The following is a 24,107-nucleotide window of genomic DNA, read 5'->3' as shown; positions in this document are numbered from 1 at the left end:
CATCTAATATATATAATGCAAAGTATGTTCTGGGCAAACCTAAATACTTGCTACTTAACACAAAAACACACATATGCCTAATTTGTGACCCCATTTATTTTATGTCCCCCAAAAGGACAAGAAAAACAGATACTTTGCCACCCAAAAATATCAGGAAGACGCATCTATTGCAATCATTTATCTCTAACTCAAAAACAATTTATTCAGAACAAGGTTCCTATTTATTTGGAATCTCCCCAAAACTTCCAAACTTTTTTTTCCCAAAGCCTCCACACAGCACAGTTCTAATGTTTAGACATTCTCTTTTTCTGATGATTCTTTCAGCATTGACAGTCTAGGGCTCCCTTCAACACTGATGTGAATTTCAGGGTGCAATTCCATCTTGCCCAGCCTCACTGCAGCTCTGTCAACTTGGCTTAGGCGTGAAGTCCTGAAGAGCGGACCTCTGTTATTGCTTCCTTTTCTTCCTGGTCCCTCCCCTTGGGGTCATGACTCGGCAGGCCCACCGATCAGACTCAGTTGTGCCTTCAATTCCCCAGAGGATGTCATCGAAAATACAGAAAGTTAAAATTAAACTCACGATGTTCAATGAGGCGGCATTTGGTGCGTTTCCTTCTGTTCCACTGAGCGAGCTGAGGACCCTAAGACTTTGGTATAGCACCACTGACCCTCTTGTTCTCTCCAATGCCTCTTGCAGCTGGCTCCAGGATTTTCTTAACAAACTGCTTCAGCTCTTCATGTTTCTGCCCAAACTTTTTTCTCCTCGGGCCTGGCCATCAGATTCTTCTATATCATCACACAGCAAGGTGACTAATTTTTAAATATTTAAGGCCCCGTAGGAACACTCTGACAGAGACTTCCACCCCTGGTCTAGGTTGCCCTACAATTCACGATTATCTCTTGGCAAATGGTATGAGGTTTGAAGAGAAAGGGCAGTTGATGACACAGCTATGATTTTACTCCAAGTAAACAGAATAACTAATAAAGTAGGTGAGCCTATTTTTTCATTTAATTTTTATGTCACCACCCTACATGATCAGAAGAAAAGGTAAAGGATTAAAAAAAAAAGCAATGATATGATTTGAGTTCATATTTCTTTTTTTTTTAATAAGTGCGTAGAGACCCCACATCACTTTTTATTTATTTATTTATGGCTGTGTTGGGTCTTCGTTGCTGCGCGCGGGCTTTTCTCTAGTTGCAGTGAGCAGGGGCTACTCTTCATTGCAGTGCGCAGGCTTCTCACTGAGGTGGCTTCTCTTGTTGCAGAGCACGGGCTCTAGGTGCCGTGGACTCAGTAGTTGTGGCTCGCAGGCTCAGTAGTTGTAACTTGCAGGCTCTAGAGCACAGGCTCAGTAGCTGTGGCGCACGGGCTTAGTTGCTCTACGGCATGTGGGATCTTCCCAGACCAGGGCTTGCACCCGTGTCCCCTGCATTGGCAGGCCGATTCTTAACCACTGCGCCACCAGAGAAGTCCTTGAGTTCATATTTCTGGTAACTATCCATGAGCTAATAACTGAGAGATTCCTTAAGCTCCACAAACAAAACACAGAAGGCCCAACAGCCCTGAGGCAGAAGGCGTGATGGAAAAATCCCCAGTGCCCACGCTGGCTTTGAACATAAAACCACTCTTCCGCACCAAGTCAGTCCTTCTTTATGACTATTCTGTCCATCTTTCTTCTAGGCAACTGTTTAGAGCTCTGAGCTCTCAAAAATCCAGGCCTGGAATGTGGGATTCTTTACATAACACTGAGAAGAGCTGTCCAACATGACAACCCAATTTAAAATGTAACAGGCTTTCTGCCTATTACTCAGAGTTACGGGGGAAAAGCTAATTATAAATTATAGACTTTCTATCTGGGCAATACTAAGTCACTAGGACAGACTTTAGGAAAATTCCAGCTAAACCAGTTCATTCTTTGAAGCATTAGGTCAATTATGAACATACCAACCCTCAGCTTGAATAGCTGCATATTCAGAAAGAACAAAAACATCTTCTGAAAAGCCTCTGTACGGGGTCTGTTAAAGGGCTTATTTGATAGGAAGTAAGTTGAGAGAGACGAAACTCCCTAGCAAATCCTAGGACAGGCTAAAACAGCTTCCTTAATACTTTTGGTACCTTCTCCCATTTGCTTTAAAAAAAAAAATGTTTCCTATAAGCTTGCAGAGGTGGGAAAAAAGCAACAGAAAACAACACAAGCAGGCTTCGTGAGCAAAGAGAATGCTTTGTAGGAGACACTTTAAGATGGCCTGTCACCTTGGCTCCAGCCTGTGCTGTTTCCCCACAGCCCTAAACCAGCCCCTGTGATCTGAATGCCCTTTTCAAGGGAATCTGATTCCCTCTCACAAGCCTCTCTACTCCCCGCCCCTCATGGAGGTCACCTGCACTTCATCAGAAGGATGGGGGGACAGAGGTAAGAGAGACCACCGCACACACACCCCACAAAGGGTTAAGAACAGTGAAAGGGCCCCAGGACCCTGCTGTGTAACCCAAGAACAGAGGAAGGGCCGCTCCCTCTTTCTCCCTCCAAAGAGGCCAGGGACAAATGCGATCTTCCTCCCTCGATCCCCAGGGCAGCAGCCCCCAAACCACAGCACATGCGTAACCCCTTTATGAATACAAAAGGAAGCAAAACACAAACTCACTTTTTTCACCAGGAATCTCAACAACAGGACTATAGGGAAACCGGAATTATACCATTAATTCGAATTAATGCCTCGGCTTCCTATTCAGCTGGCTTTCTGCTGGAGCTAAGCGCGTTCGCTGGCTAGACTAGCACACACCTTCAAGAGACCCCTTTAGGTACTGTCTCTCCAGTCCCATCGTGTAACAGGCACTTTTCTAGGTTCTAGACCTCAGATACAGTCTTTTTTATGGAGCTCACATTCAGGAAGGGAAGAAGGACGATCATCAAATAAAAAAGATACATCCAGAACAATGATAATGACCAGACGGAAAATAAAAAGAGGGAGACACGGCTGAGGGCGGAGGCAGCCGCTTTAGGTGGCGTGCTCACCAAGGAGGCCAGGTGTGGACCAAGACTCAAAGGACGAGCAGGGTCGTGTTCCAAGCAAAGAGAACAACGAGTCAGAAGCCAAAGGCCTAAAGCACTCTCAGAAAAATCCTGAAATACTAAGTACTTGCCTCTAATTCAGCAGAGATCGTAAAAGAATGTCCTGTAGAAGGGAGGGTATCGGGGAACCTGGGAGAGGTAGCTGGGCTTCAGGCAGGTCCCAGAGGAAAGCAGCAAAAGCAAACGTGGCTAAAATCTTCTCCCATCCACCCCACAAGGTTAATACTAATATGTTATATCGGCAAATAAAGAAACTGGCTTGGGGAATTCCCTGCCCGTCCAGTGGTTGGGACTCAGGGCTTTCACAGCAGAGGGTGTGGGTTCAATCCCTCGTGGTGGAACTAAGGTCCCACAAGCCAAGTGGCGTGGCCAAATTTAAAAAAGAAAAGAAAAAAAGAGACTGGCTCGGATTGGAACGGGACCAAGATGGAGATGACACAGCTGGTAATAAGCCAGGACAGTCACCACAGAGTTCAAACTCACTTACTAAGCCCCACCTCAGACACAGTGTCCTTCCATCAGGGCTGAGAATCCAGCTTCCTCAGCCTCTGCAGAGCCCAAGGGCACAGGGAGCCACCAGGCCCCTCGGAGCCCTTGGCCCACTCTTCCTCCCAACCCACTACAACAGCACTACAATCAGCTTATCGTCTAAGCTAGCCAAGACGGTGAACGCCTGGGTCATCCGGGGGCCAGCCAGCCTCTCCACCTGACCCAGGACTTCCCTGGCGCCCGGCCGCTCAGGGGCCCCCCTTGCCTCGGCTTCCTATTCAGCTGGCTTTCTGCTGGAGCTAAGCGCATTCACTGGCTAGACTAGCACACACCTTCAAGAGACCCCTTTAGGTACTGTCTCTCCAGTCCCAAGACTGTCAACATTCCCCCAGGTCCCACAACCGGCTGGGACCAGGCAACCCAGACGCCCACCCACCTAGCCTGCCAGATGCCACCTCCAGGAGGACATACTCTCCCTGTAGCTTTCACAGCCATCATTCTCATGTACATATCACAGGTCAGGGGTTATCTTAGGAGGATAGCCGCTCAAGTGGGGATAATAATAGTAATAGGTTTTCACTAATCATTACTCTTGGTAAAAGTCTAGCAAATACTAACAAGTTTATTAGCATTACTCTGTCCACAGTTCCTGCCCATACTCCACGGCAGGGGGGAGGGGCACATTTTAAGGAAGATGACCTTAGCTCCATTAGAGTGACCATATTATTTATCATCCAACCTAAGATACTCCTAGGAGTGAAACGGGGTGCTGTTAATAATTACAATGCGGTAAGTGATGTAAACCAGGACCGTCCTGGGAAAACCAAGAGTTGAGCCACCTGATACAGGCGAAAAGAAAAATTTTTTTAAAAAACAGACTTAGAGGCAGATTGGTTCAAGATGGCAGAGTAGAAGGATGTGTGCTCACTCCCTCTTGCAAGAGCACTGGAATCACAACTAACTGCTGGACAATCATCGACAGGAAGACACTGGAACTCACCAAAAAATACACCCCACATCCAAAGACAAAGGAGAAGCTACAATGAGACGGTAGGAGGGGTGCAATCACAGTAAAATCAAATCACAAACTGAGGAACCATTATAACACAGAAGTACACCCACTGGAGTGAAGGTTCTGAGCCCTAGGTCAGGATTTCCAACCTGGGGCTCCGGCAACGGGAGGAGGAATTCCTAGAGAATCAGACTTTGAAGGCTAGCGGGATTTGATTGCAGGACTTCGACAGGTCTGGGGGAAAGAGACTCCACTCTTGGAGGGCACACACAAAGTCATGTGTGCATCAGGACAAAGGGGAAGGAGCAGTGACCCCACAGGAGATGGGACCAGACCTACTTGCTAGTGCTGGAGGGTCTCCTGAAGAGGCAGGGGGTAGCTGTGGCTCATGATGTGGACAAGGACACTGGCAGCAGAAGTTCTGGGAAGTACTCCTAGTTGTGAGCCCTGCCGGAGTCCGCCATTAGCCCCACCAAAGGGCCTGTAGGCTCCAGTGCTGGGTCACCTCAGGCCAAACAACCAATAGGGAGGGAACCCAGCCCTACCCATCAGCAGACAAGCATATTAAAGTCTTCCTGAGCTCTGCCCACCAGATCAGCACCCAGCTCTACCCACCACCAGTCCCTCCCATCAGGAAGCTTGCACAAGACTCTTAGATGGCCTCATCCACCAGGGCAGACAGCAGAAGCTAGAAGAACTACAACCCTGCAGCCTGTAGAATGAAAACCACATTCACAGAAATATAGGCAAAATGGAAAGGCAGAGGACTAGGTTCCAGATGAAGGAACAAGATAAAACTCCAGAAAAACAACTAAATGAAGTAGAGATAGGCAACCTTCCAGAGAAAGAATTCAGAATAATGATAGTGAAGATGATCCAGGACCTCAGAAAAAGAATGCAGGCAAAGATCGAGAAGATGCAAGAAATGTTTAACAAAGACCTAGAAGACTTAAAGAACAAACAGAGATGAACAATACAATAACTGAAATGAAAAATATACTAGAAGGAATCAGTAGCAGGATAACTGAGGCAGGAGAACGGATAAGTGACCTGGAAGACAGAATGGTGTAATTCACTGCCACAGAACAGAATAAAGAAAAAAGAATGAAAAGAAATGAATGCAGCCTAAGAGACCTCTGGGACAACATTAAACTCAACAACATTCGCATTATAGAGGTCCCAGAAGGAGAAAACAGAAAGGATCCAAGAAAATATTTGAAGATATTATAGTGGAAAACTTCCCTAACATGGGAAAGGAAATAGCCACCCAAGTCCAGGAAGCACAGACACTCCCAGGCAGGATAAACCCAAGGAGAAACACGCTGAGACACACAGTAATCAAACTGACAAAAATTAAAGACAAAGAAAAATTATTAAAAGCAACAAGGAAAAAATGACAAATAACATACAAGGAAACTCCCTTAAGGTTAACAGCTGATTTCTCAGCAGAAACTCTACAAGCCAGAAGGGAGTGGCATGATATAGCTGAAGTGATGAAAGGGAAGAACCTACAACCAAGATTACTCTAGCTGACAAGGATCTCATTCAGATTCAACAGAGAAATCAAAAGCTTTACAGACAAGCAAAAGCTAACAGAATTCAGTACCACCAAACCAGCTCTACACCAAATGCTAAAGGAACTTCTCTAAGTGGGAAACACAAGAGAAGAAAAGGACTTGCAAAAACAACCCCAAAACAATTAAGAAAATGGTAATATGAACAAACATATCAATAATTACCTTACATGTGAATGGATTAAATGCTCCAACCAAAAGGCACAGGCTCACTGCATGGATACAAAAACAAGACCCGTATATATGCTCTCTACAAGAGACCCACTTCAGATCTAGGGACACATACAGACTGAAAGTGAGGGGATGGAAAAAGATATTCCATGCAAAAGGAAAACAAAAGAAAGCTGATATAGCAATACTCATTTCAGATAAAATAGACTCTAAACTAAAGAATGTTACAAGAAACAAGGAAGGACACTACATAATGATCAAGGAATCAATTCTAGAAGAAGATATAACAATTATAAATATATATGCACCCAACATAGGAGCACCTCAATACATAAGACAACTGCTAACAGCTATAAAAGAGGAAATCGACAGAAACACAATAATAGTGGGGGACTTTAACACCTCACTTACACCAATGGACAGATCATCCAAACAGAATATTAATAAGGAAACAGAAGCTTTAAATGACACAATAGACCAGATAGATTTAATTGATATTTATAGGACATTCCATCCAAACACAGCAGGTTACACTTTCATCTCAAGTGCACATGGAACATTCTCCAGGATAGATCACATCTTGGGTCACAAATCAAGCCTCAGTAAATTTAAGAAAATTGAAATCATATCAAGCATCTTTTCCGACCACAACGCCTCAGGATTAGAAAAAAATTACAAGGAAAAAAAGTAAAAAACACATGGAGGCTAAACAATACGTCACTAAATAACCAAGAGATCACTGAAGAAATCAAAGAGGAAATCAAAAAATACCTAGAGACAAATGACAATGAAAACAGACGATCCAAAACCTATGGTATGCAGCAAAAGCAGTTCTAAGAGGGAAGTTTATATCGATACAAGCCTACTTCAAGAAACAAGAAAAATCTCAAATAAACAATCTAACCTTACACCTAAAGGAACTAAAGAAAGAAGAAATAACAAAACCCAAAGTTAGCAGAAGGAAAGAATCATAAAGATCAGAGCAGAAATAAATGAAAAAGAAACAAACAAAACAATAGCAAAGATCAATAAAACTAAAAGCTGACTCTTTGAGAAGAGTCAAATTGATAAACCTTTCGCCAGACTCAAAGAAAAAGGAGAGGACTCAAATCAATAAAATTAGAAATGAAAAAGGAGAAGTTACAATAGACACTGCAGAAATACAAAGCATCCTAAGAGACTACCACAAGCAACTCTATGCCAATAAAATGGACAACCTGGAAGAAATGAGCAAATTCTTAGAAAGGTATAACCTTCCAAGACTGAACCAGAAAGACAGAAAATATGAACAGCCCAATCAAAAGTAATGAAATTGAAACTGTGATTAAAAATCTTCCAACAAACAAAAGTCCAGGACCAGATGGCTTCACAAGTGAATTCTATCAAATATTTAGAGAAGAGCTAACACCCATCCTTCTCCAACTCTTCCAAAAAACTGCAGAGGAAGGAACACTCCCAAACTCATTCTATGAGGCCACCATCACCCTGATACCAAAATCAGACAAAGATACTATTAAAAAGAAAATTACAGGCCAATATCACTGATGAACATAGATGCAAAAAACGTAAACCAAATACTAGCAAACAGAATCCAACAACACATTAAAAGGATCATACACCATGATCAAGTGAGATTTATCCCAGGGATGCAAGGATTCTTCAAAACACACAAATCAATCAATGTGATACACCATATTAAAATGAAGAAGAAAAACCATATGATCATCTCAATAGATTCAGAAAAAGCTTTCGACAAACTTCAACATGCATTTATGATAAAAAACTCTCCAGAAAGTGGGCATAGAGGGAACCTACTTCAACATAATAAAGGCCATATATGACAAACACACAACCAACATCATTCTCAATGGCGGAAAGCTGAAAGCATTTCCTCTAAGATCAGAAAGAAGACAAGGATGTCCACTCTCACCACTATTATTCAACACAGTTCTGAAAGTCCTGGCCACGACAATCAGAGAAGAAAAAGAAGTAAAAGGAATACAACTTGGAAAACAAGTAAAACTGTCACTGTTTGCAGATGACATGGTACTATACATAGAGAATCCTAAAGATGCCACCAGAAAACTACCAGAGTTAATCAATGAATTTGGTAAAGTTGCAGGATACAAAATTAATGCACAGAAATCTTTTGCATTCCTGTACACTAATGATGAAAAATCTGAAAGAGAAATTAAGGAAACACTCCCATTTACCACTGCAACAAAAAGAATAAAATACCTAGGAATAAACCTACCTAGGGAGAAAAAAGACCTGTATGCAGAAAACTATAAGACACTGATGAAAGAAATTAAAGATGATACCAACAGATGGAGAGATATACCATGCTCTTGGATTGGAAGGATCAACATTGTGAAAATGCCTATACTACCGAAAGCAATCTACAGATTCAATGCAATCTCTATCAAATTACCAATGGCATTTTTTACAGAACTAGAACAAAAAATCTTAAAATTTGTACGGAGACACAAAAGACGCTGAGAATAGCCAAAGCAGTCTTCAGGGAAAAAAACGGAGCTGGAGGAATCAGACTCCCTGACTTCAGTCTATACTACCAAGATACAGTAATCAAGACAATATGGTACTAGCAGAAAAACAGAAACATAGATCAATGGAACAAGATAGAAAGCTCAGAGATAAACCCACGCACCTATGGTCAACTAATCTATGACAAAGGAGGCAAGAATATACAATGGAGAAAAGACAGTCTCTTCAATAAGTGGGGCTGGGAAAACCGGACAGCTACATGCAAAAGAATGAAATTCGAACACTCCCTAACACCATACACAAAAATAAACTCAAAATGGCTTAAAGACCTAAATGTAAGACTGGACACTATAAAACTCTTAGAGGGAAACATAGAAGAACGTCCTTTGACATAAATCACAGCAAGATCTTTTTTGACCCACCTCGCAAAGTAATGGAAATAAAAACAAAAATAAACAAACAGGACCTAATGAAACTTAAAGACGTTTGCACAGCAAAGGAAACCATAAACAAGATGAAAAGACAACCCTCAGAACGGGAGAAAATATTTGCAAACTAATCAACGGACAAAGGATTAATCTCCAAAATATATAAACAGCTCATGCAGCTCAATATTAAAAAAACAAACTACCCAATCCAAAAATGGGCAGAAGACCTAAATAGACATTTCTCCAAAGAAGCCATAAAGATGGCCAAGAGGCACATGAAAAGCTGCTCAACATCTCTAATCATTAGAGAAATGCAAACTAAAACTAGAATGAGGTATCACCTCACACCAGTCAGAATGGCCATCATCAGGAAACCTACAAACAGCAAATGCTGGAGAGGGTGTGGAGAAAAGGGAACCCTGCTGCACTGTTTTTGGGAATGTAAACTGATACAGCCACTACGGAGGACAGTACGGAGGTTCCTTAAAAAACTAAAAATAGAATTACCCTATGACCCAGCAATCCCACTACTGGGCATATACCCAGAGAAAACCACAATTCAAGAAGACACATGCACCCCAATGTTCACTGAAGCACTGTTTACAATAGCCAGGTCATGCAAGCAGCCTAAGCGCCCATCGACGATGAACGGATAAAGAATTTGTGGTACATATATACAATGGAATATTACTCTGTCATAAAAAATGAACGAAATTGGGTCACTTGTAGAGACGTGGATGGATCTAGAGTCTGTCACACAGAGTGAACTAAGTCAGAAAGAGAAAAACAAATATTGTATATTAACGCATATATGTGGCATCTAGAAAAATGGTACAGATGAACTGGTTTGCAAGGCAGAACTAGAGACACAGATGTAGAGAACAAACGTATGGACACCAAGAAGGGAAAGTGGGGTGGGGCAGCAGGGGTGGTAGGATGAATTGGGAGGTTGGGATTGACATATATACACTATTATGTATAAATTAGGTAACTAATAAGAATCTGCTGTATAAAATAAATAAATAAAATTAAAAAAAAATACTTAGAACAGGGCTTCCCTGGTGGCGCAGTGGTTGAGAGCCTGCCTGCTGATGCAGGGGACACGGGTTCGTGCCCGGGTCCGGGAAGATCCCACATGCCGCGGAGCGGCTGGGCCCGTGAGCAATGGCCGCTGAGCCTGCGCGTCCGGAGCCTGTGCTCTGCAACGGGAGAGGCCACAACAGTGAGAGGCCCGCGTACCGCAAAAATAAATAAATAAATACTTAGAACAGCTCTACAACCTCAGGCAGTCAAAAATTTTACTATTAATCTGATTTCATATCAAATCAAGGTATGTTTATTTCCCCTTTTTTGGGTGGAAGAGTAGGAGGGAGGCTGCTAGACCAAATCATTCCCTTCCAAAATAAAAAGATGCAGGAATTCCCTGGCGTTCCAGTGGTTAAGACTCTGCACTCTTACTGCCGAGGGCCTGGGTTCAATCCCTGGTCAGGGAACTAATATCCCAGAAGCTGTGTCGCTCGGCCAAAAAAATAAAATAAACAAAATTTAAAACAAAAACAAAATAAAAAATGCAAGCGCAACAACACTAGGATCCTGGCCTGTCAGAACAGCAGGATATGAAGAACACAAACCCTTTTGTCTACAATCAAGCCAAATGCTAAAGTCCATCGGGAATCAGGTGACACTTCAGAAATAAAGATCGGACTCGGACATAAACACCAGGCTGCTAAACCTAGCCAAGAAGCCATCATTTGTAGTGCGATATGCTTTTGGAGGTGCACTTCTTAAGGGATTTAAAAAAAGAGAATTTCTGCACAAACTGAGATAAAATGTAGTTTTCCAAGCACCACCTGGTTCTAGTCTGAGATCACAGCAGCTCCCGAAGCTCAGTGTAAGTCTTCCTCCTCTGCCTTCCAAGGACCTCTGGCACCGGACTTGCAACATCTGAAACTGAGACAATACCAACCCCTCCCCATTTACAAAGTTGTGTTGCTTTGGGCACAAAATTGTTTAACCTCTCCGCGCCTCGGTTTCCTCGGCTGGCGGCAAAGAACGCGGCTGCCCTTGGCCGGGCTTTTACAAACGTTAAACCATGGTTGCGGTAGCATCGCACCTGGCATTACCGGAATCTGCTTAAGGTTGGAAAGTATTCCGCAAAGCCCCCGCGGGTCCTGGAGCGCTCAGAGTGGCTGTGCAGAGGATGCGAGGAGACACTGCCTCTTGCTTCGGAGAGCGAGGGCAGCTGAGAGGGGGATGGAGGCGGGCGGGGCGAGGTCCCCTGGTAACCCGCAGTCCCCACCTTCAAAGATCACCCAGCGTCACTGCACATGGATTTCCGTGGAGCTCAGCAGACGGGGCCAACTTTCTGAGGACGGAGGGGAGGGGAGCAGAGAGAAAAATAAAGCAGAGAACAGCGGAGAAGGCAGGACCAGGAGGCAGAAAGAGGCCCGAGGGAGGGAGCACAGAAGCGTCCGGAAGCGTGGAGTAAGACCTCAGGCCAGCGGCGGCACTGCGTGCTTCCTGCCCCCCGGAAGGCAGGCCTCAGCGGCCTCACTCAGGTCCACGGTCTCCACCACGCTCGGCGCCGCGGGTCCTTCCACACACGGGGCGCTGCAGCGGTGCTCATGTGCACCTCTTAGGGCCTTGAAATCCTTGCCAGGAACTCAGCCTAAACATGTGAGATGGAGGAAACCGCACAGTGGCTTAAACCACAGCGGCTCTGTCTGCGTGACCCTGCGCAGCGTTTTCTTCAACCTGCCTGGGCCTCCCCTGTTCGCCTGTCACCAGCTTCTCAGAGTCATCAGACTTTCCCAGAGGGTCAGCTGGCTCAGCCGGCCTCGAGTTCACCTGCAGTTTGCAGGCTGGGTTCAATCTCTCCAACACAGCCCTCCCCCACCGCATAGACCACCTTTTGCACAACTCGCATTCAGCGGTAGCTGCTCGTTACTCACTTTGCTCTGCCCTAAATAAAACGGCCAGTTCCCGGAAATCAAAGGCAGCTAATTCCCTTTCTGTGTTTGAGTTGGCTGCTCTGTGGGATTCCTTCCTGCTGCACCTCATCCTTCCTGGAAGGGGTTCTTAGAAAATGTGTCTCCCCCTTATAGGAATCCCTCCCCATGAAGGGGCTGGAATTTCCCTTCAAAAGACTTCAATTTACTTTCTGAGTGGCTCCTAGCAGAGATGACCAAAATCCACTCAAGAGAGGAAGGGAGGGAGGAGGGAGGAGGGACGGAGAAGAGGAATCCTAATTTGGCTTGCTCAAAGGGACTACTCTTTAAAATATTTGTTGAAGGAAAAACTAGGACTACATCGTATTCTAAGGGGGGAGAAGAAAGGATTTTGAGTTTGCCTGAGAACAACAGAGCCATCTTTTTTCGACTATTAATATCAGATACACTACGGTCTTGTATGGGGTTTTCCCCAAAGCAAAATTATTTGGGAAACTTTCATGTAGATGAAAAAGAGAAAGTTTAGAGCATGAGTCTGAGTTACCTCATAGCCCAAAAGAACAGAAGAGCTTACACTGGATAGCCTTATGCCAAAGATGTCCCCACCTCGTGCTGGGGGAACTAACAGCAACAATGAGTAATCTAATTTCTAGAGCAATAAATTATACTTGCAATGCCCAGCCTGCCTGTCCAGGGGCAGAATGCACTCTCCCCTCCCAAGTACAGCACTCGAAGGGTTTATGAAGATTGGCTACATGTATGTTTGAAGGCTTAGGAATTATACCTGAATTCAACTCAAAAAAATATGTGAGGGCAGGTCTATAATAAGCAGATGGAGTAGAGGGTAAGGCTTGTGGGGTCAGAATCCTTGGTGAGTCCAGTCTAACGGGACAAGCTACCACAATACAAAGCAGCTCTGATCAATGACCAGTGGCACTAACTCCAACCAAGCCCTCCATGGGAAACGGGAGTTGCTCATGTGCTCAGGCTAACAAAGTACCACACACAGGGTGACTTAGACAAGAGAAATTTATTCTCTCACAGCTTTGCCAGCTAGAAGTCCAAGATCGAGGCACTGGCGCTATTAATGAAAGAGGGAAGCTGCCGGAAGTTGACTTGGGCAGTCCTGGCCACATTGCTCTGCTGAGAAACTGCTTTCCAGAAGACTTCTGGCAGATGTAGCAACACCACCCAATAATTTTCAAAGTGCTTCCACAGACAGCAGCCCAGTTCTGAGTATAAATTACATTCCCCTTTGTTGCTTTTTTTCATATATCTTAATTTCTGTGGGACAGTTACTAACGGGTCACTTCTCCATTCATCAGAGATGGATATTATACACTGCACTACTTCCCACATTACTTCCCTGCTGCCTTGCCCTGCCTGATTGGAAGTGGGGGAGAAAAGTAAGTATATGGAACTATATTCGTTCATTGTACTAAATCTAAAATCTAATTTTTAGAACACATTGTGAGTAGGTTTAATTCTGCCAGCTTCTAGAAGAGGGTACCAAAGCCCAGAGTGGTTAAGTGTTTTGCTAAGGTCACACAGCTAGTAAGATCCCAGACTAGGACCCCTGGCTCCAGTCTGATGCCCTCTCCTTATACTCAGCTTGCTCCCATCTAAGACGGAGGTGTCAGCAACTCCAAGTTAGAAAAACTCAGATTAAGACTAAAGTAATTTACAATCACTGAATAAACCTATTAAGGGCAAGATGCTCAGTTAGGCACTGAGAGATGCCAAAGACACTAGTTTCTGCCCTTGAAGAGCTAACAATATAGTTTTTTTCTTTTTTAAGTCACAAATGAATAAAGACTTAAATAACACTTGATCATTTAAAGCAATAAAAAGACATGATAGGACTTCTCTGGTGATGCAGTGGTTAAGAATCTGCCTGCCAATGCAGGGGGACACGGGTTCGAACCCGGGCCCGGGAAAGATCCCACATGCCATGGAGCAACTAAGCCCATGCGCCACAACTACTGAGCCTGTGCTCTAGAGCCCGCAAGCCACAACTACTGGGCCCATGTGCCACAACTACTGAACTCACGTGCCACAACTACTGAACCCACGTGCCACAACTACTGAAGCCCACGCGCCGAGAGCCCGTGCTCCGCAACAAGAGAACCCACAACAGTGAGAAGCCCGGGCACCACAACAAAGAGCAGCCCCCACTCGCGGCAGCTAGAGAAAGCCTGCGCGCAGCAATGAAGACCCAATGCAGCCAAAAAAAACAGGACAGACACCTTTCTATATTTACAGAGAGAGAAGAGTGCACACTGCCTAGTTGAAGAATCCCTTCAATAGAAGTTAAAAGAAGTAGCCAACTGGGTTTATCATCTAATCTCACGTCACATCCTGACCAACAAAACACACCAATAAGGGTCTGCAAATAAAAGCAATTTATTGGGTAGCAATTTTACGCTCACGAGCTTTTTGCTGACCAGTGTGAGATTTCCACTCAATTACCCTTGTAGGCTCAATCAATCCAGGCATTCCTGTCTGCCCAGGGTGAGGAAATAAACACAGCGACACAGATGCCATGGCTCACTCTCTGGAATTTCTCATCCTGACTCAACTCTGAGCTCCTCAGTGTCCTGCTTTGGTAAGATGAGGACAAAACCAGGTTCAACAAGCATTTACCACAAGGACCCAAGGACCAAGTATATCTAAGATCCCCACACAGAGGAAGCTCTCTTCCTCCACAACACCCTGCTGAGTCCCCACGGGGATGAACAAGCCAGTTGTTCTCCCGCTTTGAGAGGAACTTAGAAAAGGGGGTGCAGGTGAGGGCAGACCAGAACCCCCAGCCACAGAAACGAAAATTTGCACAGAAGAATGTCTGGCCTTTGGAAACTGTTTTTAATCAGGGGTTCTTGGTCTTCACTGTCCATCAGAAACTTGTAGGGAACCTTTTAAAAATATTGATACCTGGGTTCCATGCCCTGAGATGATGATTCAAATTGGCCTAACGGGAGGGACCAGGCATTCACATTTTAGGGCTGCCCAGGTGATTCAATCATACTGAGGGCTGAGAAACCGCTGTACACTCAATAGCAGGAACTTAAGATGAAATTAAGAGCTGGCAGGTTTAACAGATAATACGCGCCAACAATTGTTTGAAGAAGGTAATTTCCAAGTCTATTTAGGAAAGGCAGCACCAAGAGCCAGCCTGCAATCATTAAGAGGAAATCATGTCAAACTAGCCTCAAGTCTTCTCTTTGTAGGGTTTCAGAACAACTACCCAGTAGATAAGAGACCTCTGAACCCCCGACCTCTCCTGATACCTGTGTCAAGTTCACCCACTGCCCACGGTGTTCATTAGCAGATTGGCCATAACCTGAAGGACAGTCCCAGGACCTGTCCTTTCTCAAGTAAAGACAACAAAAGTTTTCAAAGCACTTTCTACAGGCAACAATGAGACGTTGAACTCTGATATCAACAAAATAAATGAACTTAAAACCAGAGAAAACAGAAGTTTGTATGGGGATGCACTGTGAAGTCAGCTGACCACGGGTCCAATACATCTCAGCTGCATGCGTTGCTGATGACGCCCAAATCTTATCTCCAGCTCAGACTTCTCTGAGCCCTTGACTCATGACCTGCTCAACCTCTCCCAGGTGCACCAGGCATCTCAAACTTAACTCGGTCAAGACCAAACTCCTGGTCTTCTCCAACCCATTCCTCTTGCAGGCTTCAGCATTTCATTTAATGGTGACTCCATCCTTGCAGGTGCTCAGGCCAAATCCAGAGATAACCTTTAAAGTCACTTCCTCTCAAGTACAACCATCAAAGCCAACCCCCTCTCCCACAGCTCCACCTTTAAATAAGCTCTTCCCTGAACCCAGCTACTCACCACTGCCACTCCTTCCATCCTGGTCAAAGCCACTATCATCTCTGGCCTGAACTCCTGTGAAATCTCCTGCCAGTGTCCCCATTTCTGCCCATAACTTTCTTTAGTTGACTTCCAGTACAGCTGCCAGAAGTGATCTTACTAAATCCTGAGCAAATCATGTCACACCTCTTCTCAAAACTTTTCAGTAGACTCCATCCACGCAGAGTGAAGCCCAAGTCCTCCAATGACCAACAGAGTCCCCATCATCTCTTGTCTTACACTTGTCCTTCCCCCTGAATGTGCACAGCTCACTCCATCACCTCCTCCAGGTCATCTCTCTGGAGTGTTGTCTTCTCTGTGAAGCTCCCCCTGGCCCCCCTAAAACTGTCACCTCCCTTCCCCACACACACTCCTGATTCCTTTCCCCATCTTATTATTCTCTCTTCTCAGCACTCATAACCATCTAACATGCTATAGGTTACTTATTCACCTTTTCTAGAGCTTAAGTTACATGAAGGCAGGGACTGTTACCTCTTTTGCTCACTACTATATCCCAAACATCTAGAACAGGGCAGCAAACATTTTCTGTAAAGAGCTAGATCATAAACATTTTAGGCTTTGCAGGTCACAGTCTCTGTTGCAACTTCGCATCTGTTGCAACATTCTTGCTCATGAATGAGCATAGCTGTGTTTCAATAAAACTTCATTTACAAAAGCAGACAGTAGGCTGGATTTGACCTGTGGGTCATAGTGTGCCAACACGTGGCCTAGAACATAACCTGGAACACATCAAGCACGCAAATTATTTGTTAAATTGTCTAAGTAATTAGTTAAAACACTACCTCTGATCAGATCAAACCTGTCCAGTTCCAGATGCCACATGAGAATAAAGATGTTGATACTAAAGAGCATTCAGGGGCTTCCCTGGTGGCGCAGTGGTTAAGAATCCGTCTGCCAATGCAGGGGGCACGGGTTCGAGCCCTGGTCTGGGAAGATCCCACATGCGGTGGAGCAACTAAGCCCGTGTTCCACAACTACTGAGCCTGCGCTCTGGAGCCCATGAGTCACAACTACTGAGCCCACGTGCCACAACTAGTGAAGCCCGCACACCTAGAGCCCATGCTCCACAACAAGAGACGCCACCACAATGAGAAGCCTGCGCACCACAACAAAGAGCAGCCCCCCGCTCGCCGCAACCAGAGAAAGCCCATGCACAGCAACGAAGACCCAGTGCAGCCAAAGATAGATAAATAAATTTAAAAAATTTATTTTTAAAAGAAACCTTACTAAAGAGCATTCAGTTCAACCAGATGGAAGAGGGCCTGAAAACCTTGCCACTTAAAAAGGCAGCATAGAAAAAAAAAAAAATTTTAAGGGGCTTCCCTGGTGGCGCAGTGGTTGAGAGTCCACCTGCCGATGCATGGGACGCGGGTTCGTGCCCCGGTCCGGGAAGATCCCACATGCCGCGGAGCGGCTGGGCCCGTGAGCCATGGCCGCTGAGCCTGCGCGTCCGGAGCCTGCGCTCCGCAACGGAAGAGGCCACAACAGTGAGAGGCCCGCGTACCACCAAAAAAAAAAAAAAAAAAAAGGCAGCATGGGAGCTTTCCCGGTGGCACAGTGGTTAAGAATCCACCTGCCAATGCAGGAGACATGGGTTCGAGCCCTGGTCCGGGAAGATCCCACATGCCGCGGATCAACTAAGTCCATGCGCCAAAACTACTGAGCCTACGCTCTGGAGCCCACGAGCCACAACTACTGAAGCCCGTGTGCCACAACTACTGAAGCCCGCGCGCCTAGAGCCCGTGCTCCGCAACAAGAGAAGCCACCACAATGAGAAGCCCGCGCAGCGCAACAAAGAGTAGACCCCACTCGCCACAACTAGAGAAAGCCTGCGCGCAGCAACGTAGACCCATCGCAGCCAAAAATAAATTAATTAATTTTTTTAAAAAAGGCAGCATGGAAACTGGAGACAGTTCTCTTTAAAGATTTAATGGGTCCGTAAAGCCCATCTCTGAATACCAGGAGGCCCCCATATGAAGATGGGGAGTCAAATTCCTGTGTTGACCAAAAACATAAAAGGAGACACAGATGGGTATCAATTGGTCAGAAAGAAAACTGGCTCAATAGACCACACTCTGTCATTTTAATATGAAGACATAAGAGCAGTAAATTTCCCCATTGCACAATGTCTGGAAGAGGTTCCTGTATCCAGTATGGACTAGAAGCTCTCTCCCTTCCAGCCCTCTGATCTCATAACACTGGAAGGAGGGCAGACAGGAGCTGGTTTCGGGAAAAGACCAGGTGGGGACTAGCCACATGAAGAGATCAGCACAGAAGTGGCCATGAAACCAGGAAATGGAATGAGGAGCGACGTCAGAAACCACAAACGGGCTACTGACATCCGTCAGGAGTACAGGACGAGGGGAAAGGATCAGAGAAGTCTGCAAGCCAGCAGGGATGAAATAGGGGAGGGGTGTGACCTTGAAGAACCGCAAACACCGCCAGACGGGAGAGAGGGGCATCCACACACTTCTTTCTATTCTCAGGACATACTACCTTCTGCAGAATTCTGTGTCCTGCGTGTGCCCGTCTCCTGCCTGGGATGAGTCCCCTTCTTCTCCGTCCAACTGCTCCTCAAAACCCTGCATCAATCAGTGCACACCTTCTTCATACCCTCCTGCAGCACACACCCATCTGGGAAATAGACCGTGTCAATTTACAAACGAAAACATTAGCTTACAACTGCTAACAAGAAGGTGGCATGGCTATCTTTTAATATTTATTTACTGCTTGCTATCTGCCAGACACTAAATGTTTCACCAGTGTTTGGTTCATTTAATGCTCTCCACAACCCTGTGAGGTGTGTATGATGGTCAGGTAAGTTGCAGAGGTCAGATCTGTACCCAGGCAATCTGGCTTCAGATAGGGCACTGCTCCACTGTACCCGACCTGGATGAGGACTCAGTGTTGTATAAATGAGCCTCTGGCAACGGTGCTGGGAAAACAACATGGGCATCGGCCTGCTATCCCGCATCTATTCCCACAGCCCCGGTAACACAATGGCTCACTCAGCGGCAGCTGCCTTTCACCAGGCAGGACCCCAGGCCTGGCTCTGATGGCCCTGCAAAGGCAGGATAGCTGTAAGATCGGCCTCAACTCATCACACAAGTCCAGCTGTGTAAGAAATGATGAAAGATGAGGCTCAGAAAGGAGATTCTGAAGGATCCTTGAAGGCCATGCTAAAGAATTACTCTTGAGAGCAGGAGGAAGGAGAGATTTTTAAGCAGGGGGACGGCATGGATTTGTTTTAGGGGAAAGGATGGTAGCAGGAAGACCCGTTGGGAAGACGTGAAGCCAAGACTGTTAGGTGAGGACGGAACAGGGGCGGGGAGGGACACAAGTTCCAGGAGGGTGGCATCTTTGTGGTCCCCTTTCCTGTGAATTCCACACATCCACACTCAGGAAACAGTTGCTGAATGAATGAATGACTCCAAAGGCATGTCTAAAGTTGAATCAACAGGATCTGATGTCAGCAGGTGAGGCTGAAGAAGTCGAGGGGAACTGACAGGTTGATGCCTTCAGAACTGGAGGAATAAGGATGCCAACAACCCACTCAGCAATTCGGGCAGCAGCATAACAAACAGAACGAAGGAAAACATGCTCCAGATGCATGCCTGTGTAAAGAGCATATACAGTCACTAACATGAGTTTTAACTGTCAGCATATTCATTTATTATTCACCCAACCTGTGGGAGCTAAAGCCAGGCAGACAGGACAGTGAGTACTGCCAGCCTCCTGGGTGTGCTGAGGAGTCCCAGCTGGGGCCTTCAGACCTCCCAGCTATGAGGCTCCTCTCTGGACCTGGATTTCCTCATTCATAGGATGCCTGCCTCACTGACTCATAGGAATGTCTGAGGGTTAAATGAGACATTAAAAACAGGGACTGCCCTGGTGGCGCAGTGGTTAAGAATCCACCTGCCAACGCAGGGGACGCAGGTTCGATCCCTGGTTCGGGAAGATGCCACGTGCCACGGGGCAACTAAGCCCGTGCGCCACAACTAATGAGCCTGCGCCACAGCTACTGAAGCTCACGTGCCTAGAGCCCGGGCTCTGCAATAAGAGAAGCCACCACAATGAGAAGCCCACGCAAAGGAAGAGCAGCCCCCGCTCGCCGCAACTAGAGAAAGCCAGCGGGCAGCGACAACACCCAAAGCAGCCAAAAATAAATAAATAAAATTTTGAACAAAGTAAAAACAATGAGTAAGATTCTGAGCCCAGAGGAAGCATTCAATAGGTGTTAGTGGTTATGTGTATTGTTATCTAAATGGTTCCATCTCTGAGGACTAATTGCATGTAAGTGCTGTGAATAAACTTAAAAGGCAGGTCCCTTCCACACCTACCAGAATCTGAATACCTTGAGGCAGGGAGGGAAACAGCCCTGCATCTGCATTTTTAACAGCACATCAGAAAATACTGCTGAAAATGGGAAAACATGAGTTAACATCTGAAGGAAGTATTCAGTTTACCCCCTGCCATTTTCAGTTATCCCTAGGTATTTATCTAACATAAAGAGATCTTAAAAGGAATAATCTTTGAACGGACCTAAAGGTTACCTTCCTGTCTTCAGGCATCCCCTGGCCCCAACAAGCTGAGGCCATAACTCTGGACTGGGTCAGTTGCATTAGGATTATCTCCAGCCTCCCAATTTTAAGCCAGGGGAGGCTGAGATTCACTTGCATGTAGCTACATAGAACTGCAGGGCCGAAGATAAGACCTGAGTCCATCCAAACCTAAGTCCAGACCTTCCCACTGCATTACAGGTATTCACCTTCATTTTATCCATGGTGGACACAGAAACACAGAAAACTCTTACAAGGGCTTATCTCACACAAAGAGGAAACCCATGGAAACAGCCTCATGGTAAGAGGGACAGGGTTCCCTGGATCCATCAAAAAGTTACAGGCAAGATTTAGGATGAAGGTGTTCCACACCCCACATAGCAGACACAGCCTGCGAGACAGACAGGGAAGGGTAAAAAAATTAACAGAAACCTCAATTAAATAGTTGGGAGACCAGGAGGGGGAGCTCTCACGCCTGCAAAAATATCAGAGCCCAAAGGCAAGCAGACAGACTCCTCTTCTTTCCTGCCAAGGACTCAGCCAATGAAAAGCCGTGGGGCTTCCTGGTGGCACAGTGGTTAAGAATCTGCCTGCCAACACAGGGGACACAGGTTCGAGCCCTGGTCCAGGAAGATCCCACATGCCGCGGAGCAACTAAGCCCGTGTGCCACAACTACTGAACCTGTGCTCTAGAGCCCACGAGCCACAACTGAGCCCACGTGCTGCAACCACTGAAGCCCACGCGCCTAGAGCCCATGCTCCGCAACAAGGGAAGCCACCGCAATGAGAAGCCCGCACGCCGCAATGAAGAGTAGCCCCCGCTCGCCGCAACTAGAGAAAGCCCGCGCACAGCAACAAAGACCCAACGCAGCCAAAAGAAATAAATTTATCCTTTAAAAAAGGAGAAAGAAAAGCCATGGACTCTGCTTACGACAACAGCCCTCGCAACTCTCTTTTCCCCTCTATAAGAGTTCTCCTTCCCCTGCCCTTTGGAGACGTACACATGGCTCGCCATGGCTGCAGACCCTGAATTGCAACTCTCTGCTGATCCCAAATAAACCCATATTTGCTGGAGAAATATCTGACAGTCTGTTTCAGATCAACAAAGGGAAGGGAGTCAACACATTGGGGGACCCCTGGAAGACTCAGAAAGGCAAATTATTCACGTGACACATCTGAATGGACACTAGTTGACACCTCTCAGGCTGAGCAGATGAGGACTATAGAGACGCCCAAAATCAAGAATATACTATAGGAAGGAAACTTAAATTTGTTACACTGTGCATTTCACTGTAAGGACTTAGCAGTAAATTTTAATACACCTTTAGGGTGTTCTTCATCTTCCACGGTGCTGCAGTTATTGTATAAAATTGCCAGAACTAATCAAACTAGACACCTAAGAAAGGGGAACAAACCAAAGTCGGAGAAAGAGCCCTGGGAAGCTCACCCAGCCTGCATCTACAGCACTTGGAGAAAATGGTGCAAAGAACCCTAGTTTGGAATTATACATTTCTGTGCATTCATGATCAGTATTTACTGAGGGCCTGACAGGACCAACCTCCCTACACATCTCAGCACTCAGCCAGTTCACATCCCCCATCATGCCATCAGCTTCTCTGACAAGAGTCTCCAGAGTCTGTCTGGACACCAGGGGCAGTTTCCACCACAGCACTCCCTTTGCAAGGTGACAGTTCACCAGCTGAGACGTGGTCAGCGTCGGGGGAGCTACAATTTAACCACTCCCTGATGGGTCAAGTGCATCTGGCCAAAGACCCTACTCAACCCTCATCTCTGGAGACAGGTCCCACACTAACCCCCAAACTGCTGGCCTCTGGGACGAGGGTGGGAGAGAAGTACAGAGCACACCCCAGAGGCCTGCTGTGCAGGACAGCGGGAACATGACCAGGAAGAGTCTCAGCAGACTGGACACGGTTCATAATTTATGCCACTTATTTCCAATAATGGGGATGAGCAAGAATTATTCAATAAACCATGATAGGAAGATGGGCTGTTTCAGAAAAAATGGGGCCTATCTTATATCTAACACTAAGAGAAATTATAGCTGGCTTTATTGTTAGAAATGAAACAAGAAGTAACGTAAAATGCTTAGAGATTTAGATGATGCTGGGATTTAGAAAAGGTATTACAAAAGCAACAGGAGAAACCAAAAAGAAAAGCTTGATATGCTTAATGATATATAATTTAAAACCTCTAAGCTAAATTAAGAGAAATGAAAATCTGGAAAATTATAAGCACTATTACAAGTTATGTCAAAAATATAAATACCTCATAGGAAAAAATCTATTAATACACAATTCAAAAAAATACAAACAAATGGTCAACAGACACCAAAAAAAGGTTCCATTTCTGCAAATCAAATAAATTCAAATTAAAACTGTTTGATATTGGGGGACTTCCCTGGCGGTCCAGTGGTTAACACTCCGCGCTTCCAATGCGGGGGGGCCCGGGTTCCATTGCTGGTCCGGGAACTAAGATCCCCCATGTCTCGTGGCGCAGCCAAAAAAAACAAAACAAACAAACAAACAAAAAACGAGTTTGATATTATTTTTAACTTTAGACCTAGAAAAATGTAATTCACGTACTCAAAGCTGACAATGAAATGAGCTCACAAACAGCTATTAAGAGGGCAAATTGGCCCAAACCTGATGGAAAACAATGTAGCCTTTCACTGGTTATTTTACTTCTGAGAATATAGAAAAAGGAAAGATGCACCAAAATACAAGGTCGTGGATATACATCACATCATAATTAGCAATATAACTGTGCTGGACAAAAGTGAAAGACTGCATAAACTGCAATTAAATACCATGTTTTAATACCATGCTTATTTAATGCCGTAAGTAAATGTTAACCATAGAAAATTAAGAAGGGTTCAGGATTCAAAACGATTTCCTTTTACAGAAAAGACGAATGTGGGCACGAGGTGTGCATAAAGATTTCTAGGGGAAAGACTAAGAAACGACCAAATATCAGCAAGTGTGCTTGGCTAACAGAAACACACCCTTATTCTTTTCGTCTTGCTCTATAGTTTTAAATTTCTTACAGAAATAGAAAAATATTTATTCTTTCCTAAAATCCACAAAAATTATCAATAGCCATAGTGTATGACTCCTTAGATCCTACGTGCACAGCCCGTGCTGTGGAAACACTAAACCCCAGATGAAATTTAAGAAGCACATACCCAATGAGAAGATGAAAACTTGACTTTTCTCTACAAGGTGGGCCTTCTCTCTGGGCGGAACTTCCTGGCTGGGCTCATTTCAGCTTTCCCGTGACAGCCAAGTTGGGGACACAAGGAAATCACTAAGGTACCTCAGACTTTGAATACAGGATGGCAATCATGGTCAACAACTAACTTCGCAAAGTCTGGACCCCTCCCCCCTTCTTTCTTATTTTGGCCGCGTGGCATACGGGATCTTAGTTCCTGGACCACG

The 24,107-nt window shown here is 45.3% G+C and overlaps 1 protein-coding gene across 5 annotated transcripts in view; it reads right to left on the bottom strand.

The window, feature by feature from the left end:
* ABCC4 (ATP binding cassette subfamily C member 4) overlaps positions 1 to 24,107 on the bottom strand; it is a 223,712-nt gene that overhangs the window by 197,026 nt on the left and 2,579 nt on the right. The window contains exon 1 of one of the 5 annotated variants that reach the window (XM_029209926.1): positions 12,202 to 12,270. The exons of the other annotated variants lie outside the window; for them this stretch is intronic. The gene's annotated coding sequence lies outside the window, so the exon portion shown is untranslated. Of the gene's footprint in view, positions 1 to 12,201; positions 12,271 to 24,107 lie in introns of those variants that run through there. 5 annotated transcript variants of the gene reach the window in all.

This window comes from Monodon monoceros, unplaced genomic scaffold, assembly GCF_005190385.1.
Source record: "Monodon monoceros isolate NGI ecotype Baffin Bay Population unplaced genomic scaffold, NGI_Narwhal_1 Super_Scaffold_8, whole genome shotgun sequence".
Classification (NCBI taxonomy): Eukaryota; Metazoa; Chordata; class Mammalia; order Artiodactyla; family Monodontidae; genus Monodon; species Monodon monoceros.
This window is presented reverse-complemented; position numbering and strand designations above follow the sequence as displayed.